Source organism: Mixophyes fleayi, chromosome 4, assembly GCF_038048845.1.
Source record: "Mixophyes fleayi isolate aMixFle1 chromosome 4, aMixFle1.hap1, whole genome shotgun sequence".
NCBI lineage: Eukaryota > Metazoa > Chordata > Amphibia > Anura > Limnodynastidae > Mixophyes > Mixophyes fleayi.
This window is the reverse complement of record NC_134405.1, coordinates 125,296,789-125,302,848: the sequence shown is the minus strand read 5'-3', so window position 1 is coordinate 125,302,848 and position 6,060 is coordinate 125,296,789. Positions and strand designations below refer to the sequence as shown.

Below are 6,060 nucleotides of genomic sequence, written 5' to 3'. Positions count from 1 at the left end.
TAATGTGTGAGGGAAGGGGGGTATGTATTATGAGGGTAGGGAGGTTGGGTGTCTTAGTACATGGGTGGGAGGTAGGCTATTAATTTAATGGTGACGTTTAGGCGGGGCTAATTATTTAATGGGTACTAGTTTATTTGTGGGGTGCTGGTGGGTCAATTTAATTTATTGATGGGGCTTTTTAATTTAATGGTGGGGTCTATTAATTTCAGGTGAGGTATTTATCTGTATTGCAGTCACAAGAATGCTCTCTGTATTGTATGGTGATCATAGGAATCCTCTTTGTATAGTATGGCGGTCACAGGAATGCTCTCTGTATAGTATGGTGGTCACAGGAATGCTCTCTGTATGGTATGGAGGTCACAGGAATGCTCTCTGTATGGTATGGAGGTCACAGGTGTTCTAGAGTGGTTCCTCATTTCCTTCTTCCTGTTGATCCACTATTATTACCTGAGTGTCTATACCTATTTAGTGGTTAAGATTCTGACTTTTGGTACACCTTTCTGTATTTTTATATACAGTATTATACTATTTGGCGCCCCCTCCCATTTGTTTTGTGTTATATATATATATATTATATTTAGTGTGATGGTGACAAGGGGGCACAATGATAGAGATGGCTCCATGGCACGGTGTGATAAAGGAGAAACTGTTATGGAGAGCACAGTGGGATGAAGGGGCAGTGTGATACAGATGGTACCATTACATTTATGTTTTAATTTGTTTCAGTGAGTTTTATTTCAATAACCAATTAATTTTTTTATACAGCTAGCATGTGATAGCTGCATTTAAAGTACTTTGATTCTATGGAGGCTTATTACATAAAGATCCTTACAAAACCAGACCAAGAATAATGGAGAGGGAGGGGGTTTCAGTGCGGTCTAGAACTTGTAAAGTGCTAGCCACGCCCCCACAGTAGGTTGACCACACCCACCCGACAATTGACACTCCCACTTAGATGGGGGGCGCCGGTTCCCTGTCTCGCCCAGGGCACTAAAATGGCTAGTTACGGCACTGGCTTGACCTACACTGTCTTCTACAGAAGGTGAGTACAGCCTGAAGGTAGGACTTAATTATATTCAACAGATCACGATGAGGATCACACCGTGACTATGCATACAGTACTGACCATCTAGCTGCATCCAGGGTGTGTCAGGTGCAAGACACATGAAAGACATTTAAATAAAATATAACAATATTGTAATGTTGTTTCTAATATTTTTTTGTATTAAAAACACTGATTTTTCACCTTTATGTGTCTCACAGGTCATCAGGTATGCAATCAGTCATCAGAAAACACTTTTACATTCTTAGGATTTAATGATCAAGCAGATCTCTTTTTTCTCTTATTCCTATTATTTATGTCCATGTATTTAGTCACTGTTGTTGGGAATATGGGAATAATATTTCTAATAGTGACACACATTCATTTGCACAGCCCAATGTATTTTTTTTCTTTGTAACCTGGCATTCATTGATCTTTGATATTCCTCAAGTATCACACCTAAAATGTTGGTTGAATTAATTTCAACAGAAAAAAAATATTTCCTACCTCGGTTGTGCTTGTCAAATGTATTTCTTTATTGCCCTGGGGAGCACTGAGAGTTTTTTCCTTGCAGCAATGGCATTTGATCGCTATGTAACGATATGTAATCCACCTCTTTATTTCAAATACATGACAAAAGAAAAGTGTCTTCAACTGTTGAGTGCATCTTACATAGGTGGCTTCCTTCACTCTTTAATACAGACCTGTTGCACATTTCGTCTTTCATTCTGTGGCTCCCATCGTATTAAAAATTTATTGTGTGATATTCCCCCTTTGTTGAAACTCTCCGTCTCTGACACATCTACAAATGAGATTGTTCTATCATTTTTTGCATCATTTGTCATTGTGAATTCTATTATTGTCATTGTCATATCCTATGCTTCCATTTTACATGCTGTGTTTAGAAGTCACTCTTCACAGGGAAGACGCAAAGCATTCTCCACATGTGGCTCCCATTTCATTTGTGTCTGTCTTTTCTACAGCACAGTTCTCTTTATGTACCTGAGACCCAGTTCCCAATATTCATTAGAACAAGACAGGATTGTCTCAGTAGTTTATGCGCTGCTTATTCCCATGCTGAACCCTCTTATTTACAGCTTACGAAATCGAGAAATGAAGCTTGCTCTGAGGCGGGTAAAAAGTGTTTCATATTTCCAAATAATAACTTAGAAATGCATTAGACACCATGGGGTAAATGTATCATACCCCGGTTTTTTCAACTCGCGGGAGTTCGGCGTCTTCACAGCTTAAATTTAAAGCGGCGCTGCCTTGTAAAGGGCCAAGGCAGCGCCGCTTTAAATTTAAGCAGCGAAGACGCCGAACTCCCGCGAGTTGAAAAAACCGGGGTATGATACATTTACCCCCATATCTTTTTGTTAGATTGTTGTTCTTCTTATATTACTATATTTATAAGTAACAATAATAACAACAATACTTTCAATTTATTTCACAGGACTGTGTATAAAAGAGCAGTAGGGAACAAATGAGCGCACAAAAACAGACCAGACCTAGTAGTTTGCAAGATCATGCACAAAAACATGTTTTAGCAATCTAGAGGAAGTGAAACATTAGCAATATTTAAAGATTATTTTCATGCAGTCAAAATTCAGTACCCAAAATTCATGCTAAAGAAACTTGACAGTAGGAAATCAATCAGAAACAGATAGTTTAAATGATGTATCCACACAGGTACTGTAATGTTTATGACCCAAATCTTGAGTTAATAAAAGAGATATGAATGAATAAAGCGTAATGCCTGTGATACACTGGTCTATATTTGTTCTGTGACACTCTGTGCCTGTAAACGGCAGGATATTTGTATACACAAGAACTATGAGATATCTTTATCACATCTTGGGGGGGAAGAGAGCAGCTTTAAAGAACCTCTAGTGTGGGCTATGTCTTGTCACCTAACAAGACATCAAGGTTCCAGCTCAGTGGGAAGCCTATAACTCATATAGGAAAATATAATTCACAAATATACCTCTTATAATTGATATTACTAGTGACCAAACATATATTTGTGAATAGGAAGGTGAATGGCATCCCGTACATTGAATAAAGCTGATTGTCATGCAGGGCATGGGAGTAAATGAGTAAAGTATTGGCTCAACTGATCAACTTTACATAGCTCTGGTTAGTATATATACAATGGTAAATATATACTGGATTGATTTGTGATTAAATTGGGTTTGTATGACACTCACCAGAAAAAATCTGCTACTGATAAGTTGTAAAATGTTATCATTAGTCTGGCTGCACACTCACACATCTCCATACCAGCAGGAGGGAAGAAGGTAAGAAGCAGTCTTTAAGTGACCAGGTAACCTCATAGCAAGAGTCAGTCTTTGAGAAAACAATCAAATTGCAAGCCATCCAAGCCATCCATCTTTCTTGCCAGTGTCAGGCACAGGATATATAACTCATATGTAAGTATATTTTGTAATTGTTTTTACCATATGTTGTATGTCATCGTTATTAATTATTTTTATATTCCTTATTGCTCTAAATGAATCCATAGACTGTTTAGAAGAGATAGATTGCTTGGCCATATCAACCCTTTAAATGCAAATGTAGAAGTGTTAAATCTTAGCTGTCAGAACGCAGAGTGTGCACAATTGATTAAGTAAGTTAAAGGGGTTTCTATTGGCCTTATACAGTAGATGGTAGCAGCTATAGGTGTGTATGGAAGTAAGTGCATGTGTTGGGTAGGGATCTAGTTAGATTTGTAGCCTATGGTATAGGTGAGTGTATGAATGATTGGTGAAATTTTGCGTGGTCTCTTACAGTAGCTTCCAAGTCAAGTGCAGCTCTGAGTGCTGTTTGTGACAGGTTAAAGTTAGTAGTAGTTTCTTGACAATTTAGTAAGGGTAATTTGAGCCCTGACACATTGGTGACATAGCAGTGAGATAGTTTTTTTTCTTTTTTGGAGCATTTTAGTGCTTGGTTTAAGTAATTATTCCCTGCACTTATGGACTGGTAATATTCTTGCAATGAATATGGGCATTTATAAGGACATAAGCATATAAAAAAAAAAGATAAAGAAGTTTTAATTGGCCTCTGTGAACAGCATTTAAATTGGGCTGATAAAAAATAAAGAGATGCTGATCTATACATTAATAGCGGATGATGCAAAACAACAGCGAGATCCAAGCTGGGGACTAATACAGCACCAGTACAGCACACAATGGTTGTTGTCCAAGAACTGTCGGCTGAGCATATGTCAGCTGCCAAAGTTCTCAGGACGGTAGAGATTCCTCTCTGCTAATGATTCTTCAACAGTTGTGTATGTGTGACTCTAAAATGTGGGTGTAGCTTATTTTTATGAACGCCAGGCACTATACCTGGCACAGGCGGAGAGAAATATCAACTGGAAATGGCAGAAAGGCACAGTGATCCATCATATCACTGAGAGCCCAGGGATGTAAAATCTTTTAAACCCATTTGCAGCATTTTCCTATTATAGAAAAGAATGGGGGCTTGGACATTTATTTACAAGAATTTGAAAAGACTTGTAGACAATATAAGTTGCAAAGGACAGCCATTGTGATGTGGTGGATAGTCTCGTGGTCATCCTGCAACAATGGCTTTGAGGACCAGTCAATTACCACATTTGAGGAACTTAAGGGCCTAATCAGGGCCGTAACTAGGGGTGTGCGACAGGGGCGACTGCCCAGGGCGCAACGCTGAAGGGGGGGCGCAATTTAGGAATATTATAGGTTAATTTGGTTAAAATTGAGGGCTAGGGGAGGCGGCATTTGTTTTTCTCGCCCCGGGCGCTAGAATTCTAAGTTACGGCTCTGGGCCTAATGGTTAAAGAACAATGCCTGCATACTTGCCCTGGAGAAGTGAACCAGTTTGTTCAGAACCATGAACTCTAAACCACGGCTCAGGCAGCACGAATTGCGGATACTTATGCTGCCAACTGAGCGCCAAAGGCTAAGAAGCCTGCTTTTGCTAGCTGGAAAGGGGATAAGCCACTTGGAAATACCTTTGTCCTCCCAGCCAATCATCAAAGGCCTCTGTCCCATCTGCTAAACCTGCCTTTGACAGCTGCAGGGGTTTTGTGTGCAATAAAGTGGGACATATCAGTATATCTTGTCCTCACAAAAGGAGGCACACTGCTTCCTCATAGCCCAGGGGTAGGCAACCCGCGGCTCTCCAGGTGTTGTGAAACTACAAGTCCCAGCATGCTTTGCCAGTCGATAATCAGCAGATAGGTGGCAAGGCATGCTGGGATTTGTAGTTTCACAACACCTGGAGAGCCGCAGGTTGCCTACCCCTGTCATAGCCTCTCGGCCCATCTGCAGCTGGGATGGACAAAAAACATTCTGACAATCTACAGTCAGTTAACTTGGGTAACACCATCACTCTTGGACTGAGAGGCACTGAGGCTGAAATGACCTTAGTACACCAAGAAACTGTGGATTCTAAGGACCTTATTCCTGGAAGGACCCTGTCTGTCACAAGTATTGGTGGAATCAGCCCAGCCGTTTATATGGCCAGAGTTTATTTGGACTGATGTGCAGGGAGTGGGATGAGAGAGGTGGGAGTGTCGGAAAATATCCCCTCAGATGTGTAACTGTGTACTGACCTTGTACTGACTTGTGGTCCTCTTAACCCCATGCAAGGTCAAAGAGGGTGAAAACACCATGAACACCAGAAAGTGGCAAGGGGAATAGTGCTTCAAATGCTGGTGTAATCCGTAGTCAGAATGCCCACCCCCCTCCAGACCTAGGTCTGGGTGGTAAACATTCAGTTGAGTTGTGTGCAGAGGAGGTGAGGCCACTGACTAACTTAAACTCCTGCAGACAATCATTAGAGGACACAAAAGGTAAGGTTTCTCATCTGTTGAGCTCCTGTATGGAATACAGGTATGAGGACCCATGGATCTGATAAGAGAATCCTGGGAGGGAGAATTGAGTACAGAAGTCTCATTGCTAAATTATGAGTTTCAGGAAGAAACTACACACCTTGTCAGGATTGGTGCATTATGACACCATGCAAGCCAGAAACAA

At 40.6% G+C, this 6,060-nt stretch overlaps 1 pseudogene; it reads left to right on the top strand.

Moving 5' to 3' along the window:
* Nucleotides 1-1,250: 1,250 nt before the first annotated feature.
* Nucleotides 1,251-2,212, top strand: LOC142150738 (olfactory receptor 5T7-like; annotated as a pseudogene).
* Nucleotides 2,213-6,060: the final 3,848 nt, after the last annotated feature.